Raw genomic sequence first — 20,962 nt, 5'->3', positions numbered from 1 at the left:
CTATTTTTTCAACAAGTTGCAAAATATAATCAGCAAATTAAAAATAAATTGTAATAACGCGATCCATCTTTTCACAAATATGGTTATTGACAGCAATCTTTCTATTTTGGGTTTGGGCTTAAATCTCAGGCTCATCTGCTCATCTTTCTGAATCATCACACTAAGCTATTAAAGTAATTTTTTATGTCAAGATTAAGCTTACTTTAGAGAGTCTTGTAAAATTCTTCTGTAAGATTTATATTGCTACATACAATTTTTCTCTTGCACTGTCCTTGTTAGAGACAAGGTGCTTGAGTAAATGAACTCCGGAATTTCATGTTTCAGCAACAAGTAACATGACAACAGGCAAACAACAAGTAAACAAGTGAGGAGATATTTCAAAATGATGCAAATATGGATGTACCATTTACAAACATGCTGAAGCTACCATATTTCAAGCCTGAAGTAGTTCTCTCAAAGGCTGAAGATAATGCTCAAGCCAATTCTTAGGCATTTTGTTCTGCACATGAGTAGTATTATATAAGCAGCCTTATATATATATAAGCAGATATCAGCAGATATATAAGCAGATTTTTGATGAGCAGTGTCATCAAGAATGGCAACAGTCTCATTCTGTCTTGTGTTGACAGCAGAAGTCCCCAAATAAACTTATAAGGACTCGGAGTATCTTTTCGTTTTCTGATTATTCCATTATGGTATTCTGGCAAAGCCAAGAACTGGATGCAGCTCCTGTCATACTATGTGACTATGAGCCAAGGGCTTTCAGCTTGCTATCGGCGTAATTCGAGTTAAATCTTCTCCTTTCCCCTTTCTTTTGGAAAGGAGATTATATTAAATGAGATTGTTTTTTTCAGTTGTGAAGGTCTGAATAACAGAGGAAGAGGAAGAATAGGAAGTGGTTGTTAGTACTTATTAGTATGTTTTTTTCTTCTTTTCATCATGATTAAAATAACCCTCTCTAATTACTGCTCTATTTGACACTGTAAAAGGGCTGCGTTTTTATTTTTTTATTTATTCTTTTTAACAATTTAGCATGCATACTATGGTTCTAGACATCCTTTTGCAATAATTAAAAAAAAAAAAGAGAAAAGAAAGTCATTACACTGATGTTTTAGGTTTCTTTTACAGGATATACTCAGCGTATATCCATACTACTTGCAACACCATGGTGATTTACTGTGTGGTGAGGAGCTGAATGCTGAAAGCAGAGATAACATCATGAGCATCATGCACGTGTGGTTAAGACAACTGACCGGAGAGCTCAGGCACTGTGGGGAGGGCAGGAATATCCACTGAACTCCTGATGGTAAAGGTTAGTGGTCAGTATCCCAATTTCCTCCAACTGAAGGGTAAAACTAACATGTTAGATAATAGTGCCTGAGCTTGGTGCAATCAAAGATCTCTTGTCCTGTGCATGTTTTGCTGACTCCTATTCCCAGCCACTCCAGGGATGAAGGATGTTTCTTTCTGAAGCCAGTGTAGGTACAGTTTTTCAAGTGTTGGAATAATAGCATTTAGATAAGCTGTGTTCTTCTATGTAATGTTATTTTCTGCTTCATTCTCTTCAAGCAATAACACAGCAAAAGAGGACTTTGGTATGTTCTGTGGCGTAACTGGATGATGACGCATTTGAGAGGTGTCAAGCACACTGAAGCAAAAATCTTCTCCCGACCTTGTTACTGGAGCTGACCAAAGTTGTTGGGAGAACCTGGAGAAATAAGTTATGATACATTCCAATTTAATGGTTACTTCTAAACAGCTTCTGGTTTCCACACAATTTCCAAACTGAACCTTCTTGATATTGACAAGTAATATTTTAATGGATAGATTGATTGGACTGGCACAATGAATTAGCCATCAGCTTGACAACCATATAGCATTATGTTGTGTATCTGTTTACTCAGCAGTGGGTGAAATGCAAGAGTCTATTGAAAATCAGATTTCCATGCTGCTTTGTCAAAGCAAATTTAATCACAGCTAGAACATGTGGCATCCATCATTTCCACTTCAGAAGACATCAACAGGCACAGATCAGCAACAACAAGCACTGCTGCCACCGCTGTCTTTGACTCACATGGAAAATTAAATTTACCCATAGATTTTTGATAAATGAGGCAGTCTCACTCATCAAACATGATTACTTAAGTGTTCTCTGTTAAAATAATCCCAAATAGCTTTGTATCTAGAAGCAAAGTCTTACTCCATTTGGCTTTGAGTCATTCCTCCTGATGCGGGGTAGGCTTTTGAATATCGCCTTGGCAGTTTAGGCACTGCTTTCTCTTCGTTTTCCTTAGAAACCCCAGGTCTACAAGGCTGCCTATTTCTCCCTGTGTTTTATTCACCAGCTCAGCTATGTACTGTAATTTATTCTATATTTTTCTCTGATATTTCAAATTAATACATGTCTTTCTACTCTCATGGAGATATCATGATTGGTAGCACACTGGCAGCATATTGTAAGAAATTTCAACATACCTTAAGGAGTGAAACAATACAGAGAACATGTAAAAATGAGACCAATTGCTTTGTTCATGCCTCGAGTATGGTAGAGAGTATTTGAAGTATTCAGATTTAGATAAAATGATGAAAAACATTGTAAGTATTAGTTCTGGATGTTTTACCTTTAAAAGTTTAATATCCTTTAATTTATCATAGACAGTTACAGATTAGCAGCTAATTAATATCTTTATTCAGTGATCATTTTTTCCCCTTCTACTTTCATTTAGAATGGCCAAGCATGTGTTTTGTAACACCATTGTCTATTGCTATTATTCTTGTTAAATTTTAATCTGATGTGTTAATGCCTCCATAACTGAGTCCAAAGCCTTTTTCTTCTGGACATGAAGATAACAGTAGAATTTTTCTACTTCCTGCTAATTGAGCTATGATTCTTTAAAATTGTCTCTTGTCTTACGCTGTCTCTTGTAATGTCTTAAAAAATTATGTCATTAATTGAGAGGAATTGGTAGTCACTAACACATCTTCAGAGAATTGTTTCACATTTACTGTTTTGAGTTACAGTACTGCTCCAGAGGTACCTTGCTTGCAGACTGTGTGAGTTCAAACAATAATGCTTCTGTGTTGCTATGCTTCCTCAAGCATCAATATTTAGTTGTTTATAAATATTTTTGTATTTACAATACAATCCCTAAATTGCTTTCCTTTACAGTGGTACCTTTTTTTTTTTTTTTTGAGTCAAATGTCTGTTTTTTTTCCTGCTTCTTTGAGATAAGCTCTTTTCTTTACATCTCCACCAGTAAAAAAAAAAAAAAAACTGTAGTGATGGGGTGATAACCTGCAGATGCTGATTAAATTGTAAACTTTTTTCAAAACATCTTAATTAAAATATATGGCCATATTTATTTCATGCAATTTAGAAGTCTGGACTCAACAGGCTAGTGTGAACTAATTGGCTAATTCACCCGAGTTGATTCACTTAGTTTTAGTCAAGGGGGAGAAATAGCTATTTTCGGGGGGTGATTCACCCGTGCTAGGAGAGGCACCTGGAGGAGGCCGGGTGATCACCTTCTGGAGGCATTATTCCCTCTTGGCTGTAAAAGGCGCCCGGGATGAGAGTGCTACCTGGGAACGCTAAGCGGTAAGCAGAGTTTGAGGAGGCAAGCCAGGGCTGCCTGTGGTAGGCACAGCTGTGCGGATGGGTTGCTGGTACCGCTGGCACAGCGTGGTTGTGTCGCACGCCCACCCCTGGGAAAGCCGCACGAGATGGTGGTCCCATGCCGGGAGCTCCTTCTGTGGTTTGTACTGCTGCTGCACAAAGGTTGCACAGCAAACTGTCTGTGTGAAGGCTTGTATACCACACCTTGTCCCTTACTCTCCTAGGTAGTTGCCCTCCAGACTTACTCTCTGAATTCTCTGTTATCTGTACTCGGACATCTGTATCAGGGACATTTGTGTGAGGTGACAGTTGAATACGTACAAGAACTAATCGATCCCTAAGGATGCAACAGTTTTGTCTCTGTCAGACTGGTTTATTTCTGTTTTTCTAAGAAAAATACGAAGCTGATGAAGTATAGCTTACCTATCAACACCAAAAGGGATTTCTTCTCAAAGGCTGAGAGATGTTCAAGATTTATGACTTTTTCTGCTGTCTGATTTGCTGGTCTGCATGATTTATGATGAGCTTGTTCCTAAGCTAGCTATCAGATCGTCCTTTTCATACCACAGTCTGTCCTGTTAATAGTCAGTGCAATTCAAAATTACTTGTCACTGGGCCTTCCTATATCTGAGTGTGTATTGATATGCATCCAGCCGGCAGCAGGTCTTGCCCGTTAATCTACTTTCTTCTGGGTAGACCTTACAGCTTGAAGGTACACTCGGGGTGGTAACAGTAACTTGGTGTTTGGAGACCTGAATCTTAGACACCTAGCCAAGGTGGACTTCAGCTCTGGTGTCTGATCGTCAATAGCAGGTGAAGTGTGGACTGGAATAGCCAAGCATAGTGTGACTTTCTGTCCCCTTACAACAGCTCCCAAATACAGCTGACCTAGTTTCTGTGCCTCCTCATCTTGTCCAACATGAAAACTCTCTATGTTTGTATGTCTACTCATGCCTGAATTGAGCGTTAAGCTGCTGCTTTAGGAACTAACAATGAGGAGAAACTGCTCGTTTTATGTATTCTTTTACTTCATGCCAGCAGAGTAGATTTATTAGATTTTCAGAACAAGACTGTTTTTGAATTTAGAAACAACTTGTTAATGCAAAGGCTATGAAATTGAATCTAAGCAGTACTCACTGTCAACTGTCTGGAATAGTAATGGACCTGTATGTTTGGGATTGCTGCCTTTCCCAGCACACTGGGTCTATTGAGACTACACACCTATGTTTTTTTCTTTCATATAAGACAAAATATCTCTTAGTTTGCATCCTTCACTCGTTTCTATTCCCAAGAACAGCGTAATTAAAAATGTCTGCAATGAAAAGGTGAGTTGAGGCAGAAAATTAAATTTGATTGTAGCTATCCAGCCTAGCAAACAAGTAATAGCTCTACTTCAGATTTTGAATAATAGAGTAACATAATGTTAATGCAGCTGAACTTTATTGATAAATAACTTTATTCTGATTTGTTTTATAACAAATAACATTTCCTTAAATTTTCATTGCAAAATTTCTGGACACTGTTTGACATTGTAGTATTCCAAAACTACTAAATTCATGAACCTTTAAAGTTTTGTGACAGTTTTACTAAGGTACCCGAGTAAGAAAATTAGAAGTTGCTATTTTAGTTTAGATAACTGCTTTATAAGCAGTACAGAAAAGTTAGGAATAGGCTTAGTTGGTGTTCTTAACAAAGTAAAAATACTATCCCTTCCTGTGTGTCTCTTTATTTAGTAAAGAAACACATATCCAGTTGTTTGGACCCTGTTAGGATGTTATTCCACTCCACTGAATCAAATGCTTTTTCAACATTTTATGGATATTTCTGTAATCACATGATCTCAATAATTTTAATAGTAATGTAACAATATCTTATGCCTTTTGCTTTGATATATATACATACATCAAGTTTTAAATAACATGCAGTATTTTTACAGTGGCTTAACAAGAGAGGAGTAATGCATGAAGCAGCTGGAAACATCTACAAGCCAATGTTTGTCAATTATCACTTGTATAAATACATTTTAAAGACCAGGGCATCCTGATTTGCTCAAGTAACAATCTCATAATTGCAGCAAATACAATTCAGAGCACACAGTTCTGGAAGAAAAAAATGCTAGGGAAATTTAGGGGGATGGCAATTGGGATTAGAAATAGCTGCTTGATTCCCCATGGAAGCTTTTGTTTTTAAGAAAGTGAGATGTTTTCTCTGTAAGTTTAAGCTTTTTTGTTGTCTTTTTTACAGTACAGGGGACAAAAGTGGAAGAATTTAATGAAAGCACACATCAGTTGTAGAGGAGAACATCAAGACTTTTAATATAACTTGTGACCTAAATGTAGTATGACCTGTGTTATCACCTGCCTCTAAAGGAAAATAAATCTCTCTTCGATATTTGTTTTGGTAATTACAGACCCTCACATATCAGAAACCTTGGCTTTGGTTGTTTCCTCTCATGCGAGGCTGTTGTGGCTACCAGTAATCCCTGAGCGTACTGTCTTCATTTTGGAGTCACCCTCACCTGTATTGTAGTCTCTTCAGGAGACTCCAGAGGAAGAGTGAAAAAGTCTTCATCACAGACATGACATGTACCGTGAGTTGGCAGGTGAATTCAATCAAAACAAGCTTCCAACTCATCCTTTCCCTCTGACTTATTTATTTAGAATGAAAGGTACTAGACTTCTATCTGTTTCTAAAAAAAAGTGTGTGATAACTTGTACTGCGTCTTAGCATCCCACCTCTCCCTTCAAGTTGTCTCTATGTCCCACAGAAGTTCATAACTACAGTTTCCGATCAGTTGCAGCATATCATTCAGACACTGGCAAGACTTGTTTTGCTTTGCTTTGCTTTGCTTTGCTTTCTTGCTGAACTCAGGAAATCACAGAGCTTTCTTCAAAATCCTTCATACTGGATCCCTATATACTAAGGTTACTCGAGTAAGCCACATGAGGCAATATCTTATCATCAACCTAGTCAGGTATTGGATGCTGAGAATTGCTTGGGACGATCCAAATCACTAAGACCTCTTCCCATTCCTATTGCTTCCAATTTCTTGTCTCTTACAGCCTGTATGTGCTCTTTCCAAGGACAGACAGACAGTCTGGCTGAGCCAGAAGAAGGCTTGAGCCTGCTTTTGTTACTCAGCTGTTCAAAACAAGCTATCACCGTCTCTTCATTGCTTGGGAGCCATGGGGTGGGATCGAGTTGCACTGGGTAGTTTCACCACGTTGTATGCTGCTCTAGCTCAGGTCAGCACATCTGCCTGGAATTTCTGGATTGCACTGGGGTTAATTTCCAGTTCTCTTGTCCTCCAAGAACATGCATGTGCATATGCACACTTAGCAGCATGTTCCAGCAAGGTCACAAAGTGGCAGTCAATTTTTGGAATATCCTCAGTGTAAATCTGCTCAAGGCAAAGCAAGGTCTTCTCCAGATCAAGGCTTGCCCCTGGTTCTCTCATTTACACTGTAAGTAAAGCCTTGAGACAGAGCTTTGATGTAGATGTGCTTAGACATTTCTCCTATAATAGGTTCCCTGAAGAAGACCAAAAAACTTTTGAACTCAAGCTATATTTTAAGTGAGTCAAAGCCAGAATAATTAACTTCTTAAATCCAGAAAACTCAGAGTATCTAATAAGATGGAATGAAAATATACATTTTCATTGAATAGAAAATCTGCTACCCACTGTGTTGAGCAGATTAAAAAATCTGCTATCCATAGCAGAATAAATGGGTTATTGAAGAAAAAGGAATGAGTTATATTTTGCATGCATCAGTTTACTGACATCATCTTTGCAAAGTTAGTTCTGCCCAGAATCTAATACAAATGAAGTAAAAGGTCAGGACGGCAGCAGCCTTTAACAGCCTCTGTTACAGGCATTGATCTCAGCCCTGAGACAGACGATGACTTTTATGGAGACCAGCAGCAGTGCGTGAGACACTCGTGGACTCAGAAGTCAGGTAGATGTGTCCTACACACGTGAAAGGATGCGAGTCATGTGTAATGGCCTGGAAAGGTGCGTACACAAACAGTACTGTTACAGAGCTGCAGATGTTGGTGGAGTCAGCAGAACAACTGCACCATTGAGAAAGAGCGTGTGTTTGTGTGTGCACCCAGAATTGCTGCCTTACCACACAGCACTAGTGATAGATAGCTTAGTGAAGTGATCTGTCAGTCTTTGAAAAGGCGTGTAAGAAGGAAATGGAAAAAGGGAGCCTAGATGAAAAACTGCTTGTCACATCTTGCAAAAATGATTGATAGTTCAAAAAGAATCTCGCCTTCAATGAATGAATATAGAAATGCATATATCTGAAATAAATAAAATGTTGTGACTTCAGTGTTGCTTTCTCTCACCTGGTTTTCTCTGTTGTTTCTTCAATCTCTCACTTTTTTTTTCTTAACCCCACCCCAATTTACTTTTCTTCATGGTCGGGATATGGTTATTCTTTAACCTTTTTTTTTCCTTCACAGATGTCCCACATTGATATTATTCTTCCCTTTCTATCTGCTCTACTTTTGGCTTGTTCCTGTAGTCAATCACCTTTTGATGGCTGGAGGAATCTTACTTCCCCCAGACAGGCTCTTCAGTCTCTCCTTGGAGACTCTTTCCTCCACTTTATCTGTATCTTCTCCCTTATTCTCTGACTACATGCTGGAGCAAACATCTTGAAGGCAGATCCAGTAGTTACATTGGCTCCCACACTGCTTGCAATTTCAGACCACTTAAGCTGAATGAAGACTATGCATTTTTCAAGGCTTGCTCTCTGACTGCTCTTTCCCCATCAAGGCAGCATTTTGGGGACTTTGCAATGATGCTCCCTTTCCGTTTGCCATTCCAAGAGCACTGTGTTGCATGGACATCCGCAGTACCCTTAGCTCTGCCTCTTGGACTTATGTAAGATTTTAATCCTCAGTGAGCTTGATGGCATGACCTAAAGTGTGACCTCCTAGTTGGATCTGGCTCAATGAGGCCTAAAACTACAGCTATTAACTACTCATTAACAATTACAGAACTGCAGAGGCTTTTGAGTGGGTAGTAGATTAAAAACAATAATGTATACCAGAATCAGTAAAGCTAATACAGCATATAACTGTGAACTGAACAAAAGTTTTAATAAAAATACCAAATCTTGCCAGTACAAATAGCTCTTTGAAAATGAGAATATATTACTGAAGTAAGCTAAAAAAATTAGTCTTAGAACTGTGAAGTTTCCCATCCATTGACACTGAAACAGAATTCTGTAAAGCCTTCCTCCACTGAAATAAACTTTTATTTTTTAGTAGATAATCATATTTTGATATTCTTCTAGTACAGAATAATTTTTACTCTTAACTTATTAGCAATTATTAGAAATAAAAGGAATTTTATGCTCTTTCCCTGATTATAGCTTCTTATACTAATTCTTGCATTTAAATCCAAAGATAGGTCTTTATTTTAACTGTGAAACATCGTGAGAAAGATGGAGTGTTATAATGGAGCTTTTCTGGATTATTAGACAATTCAAAACATTTTTCTGAGAAAATGAAGTAAACTATAATCTCAACATGGCAGTGGTTTGTAATGAACCCAGATTAATTAAACACCTATGGAGTGTTCCTAATATAAAACGTTGGATAGAGAACAGTATTTTTACCAATTAGAGCAATAATTTGTCTGTAAGCTGTTTTAGTTTATACTAGTTTGTCTTCAAACATATTAATAACTAAAAGGAGAAAATGTGACATTTTTGCGAAAGAGGTTGTGAGAGTGTTTTGTTGCATGTATCTACCCCAAATGCCTACTTCATCTGTAAATATCCACCCTGGAGAGTTCTGACAACAGCACAGGGGATCTCAGCTCTAGTTTCTCTCTCCACTTTCACTTCAGTAAGAGAAATGTTTTTAGAGGGCAATAATCCAACCTAAAGTAGCCAAGCATCTAAGTTTGGTTGCTCCAAAAGTTGCTTCATCCCATCTCACCTAACCATAGAAACATCCTGGATGACCAGCCTAAATAAAACTTTTAAGATTCAGTGAGATTAGTTGCACCCTGGGAAACGTAGCCCGAATAAAAGGGCTGTACAATCAGACGAGCACTATTTGCAAGGAACACTCTTCTGGGCAATCAAAATGCCCACAGCAACATAGACACTGAGCGTCTACTCTCACTGTAGGCCTCCTGGAGCATGGAGACCTCTCTATGGACTTCTTCTAGGACCTAGGAGACTGTTTTGGCATTTGGAGAATGAATTTTCTGTGGTGTCTTTTAGATGAAGTTGAGCACAGGGGAATCTTTGTTTGCTTTCCATATGGTTTCTGTCGTTGCTCTAATGCCAGAGAGACCTGCAGTTCTGGGTAATCTGAAAATCTACAGAATCTTCTGGAAAGAGTTGAAGATATTTTCTAGAGATTACTTTGAAAGAGATTAATGACTTCTTCCCTAGCACAAAATAACAATTTATATATGTATATACATACATATATTCTGTAGTTCTGTCCTAATACATACCAAGTCCTGTCATAATTAGGAAAGATAGCATGTCAAGGAATAAAAGCCAACATATATGTGGTTGAAAGATCCTTTCTTTTTCTTATCACCAACCTACATCTCTCCTCAGCGGTTCTTCACTGGTGTATACAAAGTAGGGGGCATGACCAACAGATGGAGAGGAGCTTTTATTTCTCCATGCTTGACTCTGTGAGGCTACACTTGGAATACTTTGGTTTGGGCACCCTGGTGTAGTAAGGATATTGAGAAACTGGTAAGGGTGCTCATTGCAGCATGCATATCCTATGTGAGAGACGTTGAGGGAGCTGGACTTTTCTAGTTGTGTAAAGGAGGCTAGGAGCACTCTAGTAACAGCCTTGAAGTGAATCATAGGTATGACTAGGTCTTCTTATTAATGCTGGAGAACATTACAGGTGGCAATAGTCACACTCCGCGAATGGGGAGGATTAGGATGGGCATCAGAGAAAGAGCTTCACTGGGTAGGTTGTGGAACACTGGGACAGGTCACCAAAAGAGGTGGTGGAGCCTCCATTCTTGAAAGTTTTTCAAGACTCTGCTAGCTAAAGCTGACCTAATTAATGGTATGTTTGTGATAGTTCTGTTTTGAGTGGGAGGTTGGCTGGTCCTCAGAGTTTTATAGTTCCACAACACCATTTCTACAATTTTGAGGTTTTCCTACTTAGAAGGTGAAGTTACCGTGATGTCCTTGTTTCTGGCTTACCCTCAGCTGTGGAGAAGGATCTTACTGCTTGTTCACAATCCCAGTGACTGCACATAGAAAGCCCTGATGCAAAAAGTTGAGGAAAAACTGGCATTATGCCTCACCTGGAAGGTCTATGTACTTCGGTATTAGGATTGTTCATTTCTAAAGGAATCTACAACTTTTTTTTTTTTCTTTTTCTGTTAGTGGTAGGAAAGGTCTCAATGTATAAACTATATGGAGACTTGCAAACTGTATGGCAAATTTGCAATAAAAAAATTGTGATCTTAATTGCAAGGTAGAAGGGGAGAACGGTAGTTGTTGTTGGCCATGGACCCAGACAATTTTACAACTTTCTGTGTGTACTTAGAAGCAGACAGCTATAGAGTCTTAAGACCAGGTGTTGTAGATTTACTTTAGTTCCTACCAACCAGGGGACTATTGGGATAATACAACATTAGTATTTAAAACTTGTATATCAGTCCTTGGGAACCAGCTAGTCTTCTAACTAAATCTAAGTATAACGTAAATAGAAAACTTAATAGTGCTTTCTTTACTAACTAAACACTCTAACTCAGTATTGTAACTGTTTGAATTGCCAAGGAAGGTCTTCTGGAAAGAAGAAGAATTATAGTGGTTTACCTCAAAGTGTTTCTGTGAAAGATTTTGAGATCTGTCTCCTTTTAAACTTTGGCTGACAAAATTAGTTGGGAAAAAAAGATGTTTTATAAAGTTTATTTGGAAAGCAGATGCTTGCTGAGTCAGAGTTCATGGGATTAGAATATTGTACACTGATTATATCAGGCAGCAGCTGTGGCTCTGATTCATGTGCCAGGTTTACATAAAAAGAGATATTTCTTCTGGGACCAATCAAAAATACTAATATTTGATCAAGGAATTACTAGCTGAATCTTTATTAATTGCATAGTGAGATGTTCAGTGACCTTTATTTAAGATGATTCTTTAGAGACTAAAAATTAGCTAATTAAGTATGTGTTTCATTTAGAGTAGACTAACCTCAGAAATATCATTAGAACTAAGCATCTGTTCATCAATCAAAAAACTCTTTATGGAAAGAGCTCTTAGTTGATACTTCTTACGAAGTCAAAAGAGACTTCTAGACGAAGCAAGGCCACTAAAATAGCAAATTTTGTAGAACATTATAATACATTAAATGAAAATGAAGGATGTAACTCAAGTAAATAAGTGCAAAGGTAAAGATCATCATAGAATCACAGAATGGTTTGGGTTGGAAGGGACCTTAAAGATCACCCAGTTCCAGCCCCCTGCCATGGGCAGGGACACCTCCCACCAGACCAGGCTGCCCAAAGCCCCATCCAGCCTGGCCTTGAGCACCTCCAGGGATGGGGCATCCACAGCTTCTCTGGGCAGCCTGTGCCAGGGCCTCACCATCCTTTGAGTGAAGAATTTCCTAGTAACTTCTAATCTAAATCTCCCCTCATTTAATATAAAACCATTCCGCTTTGTCCTGTCATTATCTGATTGAGCAAAGAGTTGCTCTTTGTGTTTTTTATAAGTCCCCTTTAAGTACTGGAAGGCCGCTATGAGGTCACCCCGAAGCCTTCCCTTCTCCAGGCTGAACACCCCCAGCTCCCTCAGCCTGTCTCCACAGGAGAGGCGCTCCAGCCCTCTGAGCATCTTTCTGGCCCTCCTCTGGACCCTCTCTCACAGCCCCACGCCCTCCTTGTGCTGGGCCCCAGCCCAGGACGCAGCACTCCAGGCGGGGCCTGACCAGGGCAGAGCAGAGGGGCACGATCCCCTCCCTCCCCTGCTGGCCACCCCTCTGGTGGTGCAGCCCAGGACGCAGTTGGCTGCTGGGCTGCAGGCACACGCTGCTGGCTCGTGTCGAGCTTTTTGTCCACCAGCACCCCCACGTCCTTCTCCGCAGGGCTGCTCTCAGTGAGTTCTTCTCCCAGGCTGTGCTCAGCTCTGGGATTGCCCTGGCCCAGGTGCAGCACCTTGCACTTGGACTTGTTGAACTTCATTAGGAAGGAAATAATTGAATTGCCTTTTTCAATTTACTATGGTATGTGGAATATGTTATTCACTGTTTTCATAACCTGTGCAATCCTGAGAACAACTGACTGAATGAAGATGGAATTTCACTGTAGGATTTCACTTTGTTTTCTATGCGAGCTAAAGAAATTTCATGTAAGTGACTTCGATCTCCACTTGGTGTGTTTGGCTAAAGTACAATAAGTATTTTCAAGAAATGTCAGGCTATTATAGGGTAGGCAATAGCAGAAGAATTGTGTAAATGATACTGTGTGTCTAACTGTGCTGGGCAAAGCCTGTTTTCAGGGAAGGCTTTAGTGCAAATTACAGGTGAGAGTGGGTAAGTGCCCAAGGTTCATCTTCATCAGCTTACAATTTCTAAAGTTTAGTGTATTTTGGGAACAATTTGACAACTCCATTAACTCCACAGCACTCACATCTTTTTTACTGTCATTGGGAAATAAGCATTTTTTTAATGGAGTCTGTAATTCATTTATCATGAAATCTCATTGGTTTAATGAATTTATTTCAAAAAAGAATCTGTATAAATTGGAAAGAAAACTTCCAGTTGTAAAATCAAAAAAAAAAAGTTGCAATTTTTTTGTAGAAGATTGTTCAAAAGAGAGAGGGGAAGATTCATACCTGCTAGCTGTAAGCATATGAGTTACCTAAGGTGGAAGTCTGGTCATATGAGGATAGCAAGCAGAAAGGTGGTTCAGAAACAGAATGGGATGATTCAGAAACCATGTGGTCAGCTTTTAATATAGGCCTTTCAATTAAGTTACATTTACATTCAAAATTAGATGCAAATAAAAGTTATTCCCTTGAGTCTGCACCCTGATTTTCTTTTTTTCGAAGCATTTTTTTCAAAAATGTAGATTTGAACAAGGCAGTTCATGGGGAAAATTTTTTCCATTCTTCAAAATAAAATGTCCTTGGCGTGGCAAGCTGAAGGGGTATTTTCCCCTTTCTTGAACACCTCCAGGGATGGGGCAGACACAGCTTCCCTGGGCAACCATTTTTCTCCAGACAGAAAAACGAATGCTAAATAAAACATTTTCCTTGACTGGTGGTATGCATTTGTAGTTAGGATGTTGCCACTCTCTGATAAATTGTGGAATGTCATGATTTTTTCCCCTTAATTTCTAAATTCTTCTATTCAAAACATGTTATACTTATCAGAAAACATATAGTATCATGGTGAAAAACATATAAAGCTGTAAATGTAAAGACAGAGTTCTTTGCTTCACTTTAATGTTCCCCACTTTTGCACATCCATATATTGCAGTTTTTAAGAACATGTTTCCAGTGAGACCCATTTTCCATTTAGTGTGCATGTTGGAAAGTGAATGACGGTGCTTATGGAGTGGAGCGGTTCCAGGGTCCAAAACACGCTTGCTTATTTTTCCCCTTGTAATACACATCCTAATTGGTTTTTGATAAATGTAATTTCTCTGTTTTGTAGGAGCAATATAGGAAGAACAAGTGTTTTTGAGTGGTGGAGAGAAAGTTTTTTGAAAGGATCTTAGCTACTCTATCATTTCCTTGTAGTAGGAAACACAATCAAGGAGGAAAACAAACTACTCCTTGCTGAAGGCACGGGCTGGTGTGCAGGGAGTGTGTGGTGGAACTGTGCCTTAATCAATGTCAGTATCTGTTTTTCTAAGCACTTCAACTTATATCTTGTGGCTTTATTTAAAACATAATAATTTGTAGCTGTGTTTCATCTTTTCTTAGGTAGTATAGTAAACAAAAGTCATCAAAAGCATGTGCATACCTAAATACCTCAAGTGATTCAAGGTTTCTGTAGGACAGTATCTCTGGCCACGCACACGTAAATGTGTTCAAAAGGACACAGCCTGAATTTTGTCCTTCTTTCTACCTTGAAGGAAGTTTTAGTTGCAAAGTTAACAAGGTCCCTGGGAGGCTGGGGGTTTTGCTTGTTTTGGTTTTGTTTTGCTTGGAATTTTAAATTGTAATGCAATAACAATTGTGTTCTTTATAAATGTGACTGCAAAGCAGTCAATATAAAACATCGATATTTAGAAAAAAACAGTGAAAATTTTATTTCCTTTGCATCTCTGATACTTAAATACAATATAATAGGCAATGTAAAGTGTGTAAAGAATCTGATACAGACAGTGTTAATCAAGTGTCTTTTGTGCCTAGAAATCAAATCTCTTTAGTGGCTATTTATCTAGATTGGATTTGTGTTTGGACTCCAGAGGATTTCACAACAGATGCATAGTTTACTGAACCGTTAAGCTTAAATTGTGGTGTTAGTACATGTTTTTCTCCTGTTTCAGCCTCTGAAGATACTATAAGGATTATATAAAAAGGAAACAAATATTTTAAGCACATTGAAATGAATAATTAGACTGTTCCATATGAAAATACAATCCTAAATGCTCAACATCACGAGCATAAAGATGACTACATCAACTTCTCTATTAGCACGACACAAGAAAACACGAATATATCCATTGCGTCTTGCTAGTTCTGGTTTTTGCTTTACCTCAAAAGAATCCATGCCAAACTTTTGAAAGACACTGAGATTTTTTTTTAAATGAACATGTTTAAACATGTTAAAATGAACATGAACTAGAAGGTGTTTTGAACAAATTTGCCGACGACACCAAACTCGGAGGAGTTGTGGACTCAGATGAGGGTGGAAAGGCCTTGCAGAGAGATCTGGACAGGTTGGAGAGCTGGACGAACACCAACCACATGAAGTTTAACAAAAACAAGTGCCGGGTCCTGCACCTGGGACGGGGCAACCCTGGCTATACGTACAGACTGGGCGATGAGACGCTGGGGAGCAGCCCCGCAGAGAGGGATCTGGGGGTTGTGGTTGACAGCAAGTTGAATATGAGCCAGCAGTGTGCCCTGGCAGCCAGGAAGGCCAACCGTATCCTGGGGTGCATCAAGCAGGGCATCGCTAGTCGGTCGAGGGAGGCGATTGTCCCGCTCTACTCTGCGCTGGTGAGGCCTCACCTCGAGTACTGTGTGCAGTTCTGGGCACCACAGTACAAAAAGGACATTAAACTGTTGGAGAGTGTCCAGAGGAGGGCGACGAAGATGGTGAAGGGCCTAGAGGGGAAGACGTATGAGGAGCGGCTGAGGTCACTGGGCCTGTTCAGCCTGGAGAAGAGGAGGCTGAGGGGGGACCTCATCGCGGTCTACAACTTCCTCACGAGGGGGAGTGGAGAGGCAGGTGACCTATTCACTGTGAACATCAGTGATAGGACCCGCAGGAATGGTGTTAGCTGAGGCAGGGGAAGTTTAGGCTGGACATCAGGAAGAGGTTCTTCACCGAGAGGGTGGTCGCACACTGGAACAGGCTCCCCAGGGACGTAGTCACTGCACCAAGCCTGTCTGAATTTAAGAAGCAATTGGACTGTCCACTTAGTTACATGGTCTAAACTTTGGGCAGACCTGTGCGGTGCCAGGAGTTGGACTTGATGATCCTTATGGGTCCCTTCCAACTCTGGATATTCTATGATTCTATGATTCTATGTTTTTAAAGCTTTCTCCAAGCTTGTTTTGGTTGATCCTGACCTCTTTTTTTGTTGAAAGACCAGCAGGTTGTGGTCAGTACTCTTGCGTTTCACCATGAGCTTTGCGGTTGCTGATCATGACTCAGAAAGTTTTACCTCACTGCTTGCAGATTTCTTTCTGATGCCTATTATACTATAGGACTTGAATTAATACACACCTTGACAGTCATTATGCTTTAAAATAATTGGTGTGGATTTCTGTTCTGGTAAAACTGGGAGAAGGAAGTCATGAGATACCCTTTTTCATTTGCTGTTTTAGTCCTAAGATGTTCTGGACTTTTTTTTTTTCCCAGTTAGTTTCCTGAATTCTTTCTTATCCTAGCTAATAATGTGCTTTAGAGCGCTAATTAGTAACAGTAAAAAATAGCTCATACTTTTAACAAGAAACAAGGTTTCTTGTTCTGATAATAAATGGTAGAGCACTTGTATTTTGTATTGTGTCTGTTGAACAGTTTGTACCCGAAGCATTCAGTAATTAAGTAAGGGAGGAGACAGGGGAGGAAATATCCTTGGTGGGGGGATGCTGTGAGGGTTTCTTATTTTTGTCTGTGAAGACACGCAAGATTGCATATTTCTTTTCTTGTTTAATTTTAATGAGCGAATTTAATTGTACTTAAATATCAAGTGAAATAATGGTACATTTATAATTTGAAGCATTTAAAATTTGCTTCTGTTGTGGCAGTAGTTTTGTTAGCATCCTTATCAATAAGTGAATTTACTTTTGCAAGTTAGAAGGAAATATGTTGGCTTTTATATGTATTATAAAAAGACCAATTCAGTGCTAACTCACAATTTCAGGTCCGTGATTACACCACCTAGTCACTTTAATTTCAACACCTTTTTATAGCAGTGCTTATTTCTGTTGGATCACTCAATTTGCTTGATGTTTGTGTCCTTGAAAAAATCTGAATCTGATTTCTGTTCTAATAAGGGAGCTCACGCAGAAGTCAGGCTTCTAACTTGCAAAGGCTTTGGAGTCCTCGTTGTGCTGCCTTCTTCTGAGAGTTGATTAATCTTCTAGACCTAGAGTTTGCAAAATATGTACCCTTTACTTACTGTTTACATATAATGAAACATCTCCACTGACTTAGCACTATGGAAGTTTAGGTTTGTGGGAAGCTCTCAAGTATGTGACAGCTTGAGCAATGCTGGGCAGAGCTTGGGAGGAAGGGCAACAGGATGCTCTCATTCATAAAATCTTCCTTGCTTAAGTTCATTTACAACACAAACCCTACTTACCAATTGAAGAAGTGCTATGTGAGACACAGTGGATGTGTCCACACCAGTCCTAACCATGATAGGGAAGAGGGCATTGCTCCTGTGTTCACCTATCTCCTACCCATACCAAGTATTGTAAGCGTATCTTCAAGCGTTTCCAGCAGCATAGGACTCAAAAGTGGCCACTCTGAGTGCATGCTGGTGACATGCTAAGCTTTAGGCTATGTTCAGGCTCTTGGGACCACATAAATTTCCAGTGACACTTTTCAAGATACGAGAATCCGATTTAACTGGTGCTCTTTTTTTGTTCTGTACTATCAGAAGTGAGAAAGTTTCTACAAATGATTAATCATCTCTTTTTAGTGTGTACCTCACTGAACCCAAGTAACGTGCCCTTTAACATATATTTGGGGAAATGGTTATAGGTGTTTTAAATGTAATGGCCTAGCACTTTCTTTGAACAATGCTTTATTCACCGATGCTTTCTGTTATGACAATGAAAAGTTAGTAAATGCAGTTTTAAAGACTCTCTGAATTTATTTACCTCCTGTTCTCTTTGAAGAGATTCAAAGCCTGTCAGGTAACTGTCTTTAAAATCTGTGGTATAAACTTTGCAGGTGATTATTTTTCCAACTAAACCAAAAGTCTGCAAAACCCAAAAGTCTGCAAAAATGACATGTTGGACAGAGAACAAATAGAATAATGTCTTATATTTGTGGAGTGGTTCAATTCAAAATAGGAAGCTGCACTTCCTTAATGTTTTTGTGCTTTTTTCAGAAACTGTGCACAATCAAATGTTTGCCCTAAATGCAAACTCAAAAAGCTGTCAGCACTTTTAGAGAAGTTAGGGGTACCTTATCATTTTGTCTTGAGATTTCTTTTTCCTCCCTCAAAGTTTGCATCTGTTTGGTTGAGTTACCCAGACAAAACTTTGTTGTCTAAAAAGATGTCTGTCTAAATTTGTCTAAATAAATCTGTCTACAGGTGTTACTATAGTACCAGCAGTTAAAAATAATGGTGAAAAATTCCTGTGCAAAGCAAAATGATTACAGATACTCGTACTACAGGCCAGATGAGATTTGCTCATCTGTCAGAACCATGTGCGGTGCAGAGTTTTGCTGGCCAGCCTTCTCCCTTGCAGTAATGCCTCTGAAAAGTGGTTGTCACCAGGATATTAACTATTTTGAGTTTTTCTTACTTTCCTCAGCTCTAGCAGAATGAGTCTCCCAGTTTCCTTTGCTCTAGGAACAGGTGTCTCTGTGAGTCTTGATTACGGTAGGCATTTTCATGGTGCAGAAAAGATAAGCGAATCCAACCTTGCTAATGTCTTTTTCTTTTCCTGTACTGTCAAATGTAAGAATGTTTCCACAAATGATTAATCATCTTCATTTAATAAGGCTGTATCTTCATTTCCTGAAAAAAAACAGATGGGAAGAGATGTCTATATTCTGCATTATTAGGTCTACAGAAACTTCGTAGGGCTAAAGCAGACTTTGGAAAAGAAGTGATTTGTCTGGGTTGTCATGATGTGTCTTCCCATGTGGAATTTCTTCCCCAGCACTACCAGTTGTTGCTCCAGAGCCCTCTCTGGTATCCATCCATCTGGAGGATGTTAAAACAGAAAGGCTTCCACAGAGCTTGCTAGGCAAAATGATGCTCAACAGTATTAACGGTAGCATGTTGTGGTCCTCAGTAAAGCAGGGCTTCCACCTTGGAGAGAAGATTGAAGTTGTATTGTAGGGTCATTTGGGTTAGGAGATGGCAAGCATTGGATTTGGGGATTACTATGTCAGTGTCCCGTGTGTCTTCCCTTCCCTTGTACGCTAGTGTTGTGCATGGCATTAAGTGGCTTGCTTGTAGTCTTTTGTAGACTTTGAATTAGTCCAACCATAGTCTTTGCAAACAAATTCCTTTAGAGGCCATCTGTTTCATGTAATTCACCAGGGACTTTCATACTCCCTATTTTATCAGTACAGGCTTTAGATGTAGACTAGGTAGTATGTTGTGTTGTATGGACCCTGCCAGTAAATGGCTATTTCACTGTGTACTAGAGGTCAGAGGTATAGGTACAGTATAGAAATGCACCCCGAATATGAACAATAAGGACATCTTCTTAAAGTGATCATGCATTCCGTTTTCCATTTAATCAGGTATCTTCCATTTCTGTTTCCACGGCGCTGAAGTTTCCACGGCCCTCACAATTATTGAATGCCCATGAACAGGGAACAGTGCCTGTATTCCTTGTACATTCATGGTTTTTCATTGCTTGCAGTTGCAGTCTAATGTCAGATAAGTGCATTGCCAGAACATTTCTAAAAACACAAAATTCACCAAGCTTTTGCTCTCTTTTTCCAGTTTGTGATGCTTGTGTTATGAAGCAGTTAGATAATCACAAGAGATGTGAGCATGGTGTGGTGTACAAAACACCCCTCCGGATCTTTATTCAAGGATTCTAGCATCATAAAAAGCTAATCTGCAAGAAAAATTGTGAGTATTAAAAGCAAATGAGTAGTTACTGTGCTCCCTCTATTTCTCACTTATGACCCTGGTCTAGCTTCTTAAAACAAAAGAGTATAGCAATCTGTCACGCAAAGTATTCTTGACATCTCCCAAATGAGCTTCTCATTTCCCTCCCCCCCTTTTTTTTTGTTACCTAAATGTAAGTTGTTGCATAATTAAAATCTCTTTGACGTCCCGCTTACAGTCATATGGTCATCCTGTCACAGAACTGGTATCCATCTGGCTCGCAGCTGATGGAACTGTGTACTAACCCATTCTCGTTGTATCAGGCACTGCTTGGAAATTCATCACCACCATGGCTGTAACTTTTTCAAATCAGTCAGCTCCCACCATGTATAACGATTGGTAGGCTGCACAATTTTTATCTTTTTTTTTTTTTTTTTTTTTTTTTTAACCTTGGCAGGCATTTGCTTCTCTTCTTGCACTCTTATTTCATAAAGAGTTGAGGTTGTTCAGCTGGAGAAGAGAAGGTTCTGGGGAGACCTTATTGTGATCTATTCTAGTACCTAGAGAGGACTTATAAGACAGACAGAAAGACTTTTTACCAGAGCCTGTAGTGGCAGGACAAGGCACAATGTTTTTAAATTGCAAGAAGATAGATTTAGATTGGATATAAGGAAGAAATTATTCACTGTGAGGGTGGTGGGGCACTGGCACAGGTTGCCCAGAGAAGCTGTGGGTGCCCCATCCCTGGAGGTGTTCAAGGCCAGGCTGGATGGGGCTTTGGGCAGCCTGGTCTGGTGGGAGGTGTCCCTGCCCATGGCAGGGGGTTGGAACTGGGAGATCTTTAAGGTCCCTTCCAACCCAAACCATTCTGTGATTCTATATAATGATTTTTATGTATGTTATAT

At 39.4% G+C, this 20,962-nt stretch overlaps 1 protein-coding gene across 1 annotated transcript in view; it reads left to right on the top strand.

Moving 5' to 3' along the window:
* Positions 1 to 20,962, top strand: part of LOC310903614 (uncharacterized protein) — a gene marked incomplete at its 5' end in the record, with an annotated part of 260,258 nt that overhangs the window by 155,243 nt on the left and 84,053 nt on the right. Inside the window, one exon of the mRNA XM_083847174.1 lies at positions 1,116 to 20,078. The remainder of the gene's footprint in view (positions 1 to 1,115; positions 20,079 to 20,962) is intronic.

The sequence above is a fragment of the Anser anser genome, assembly GCF_964211835.1.
Source record: "Anser anser genome assembly, chromosome: 1".
Lineage (NCBI taxonomy): Eukaryota > Metazoa > Chordata > Aves > Anseriformes > Anatidae > Anser > Anser anser.
This window is presented reverse-complemented; position numbering and strand designations above follow the sequence as displayed.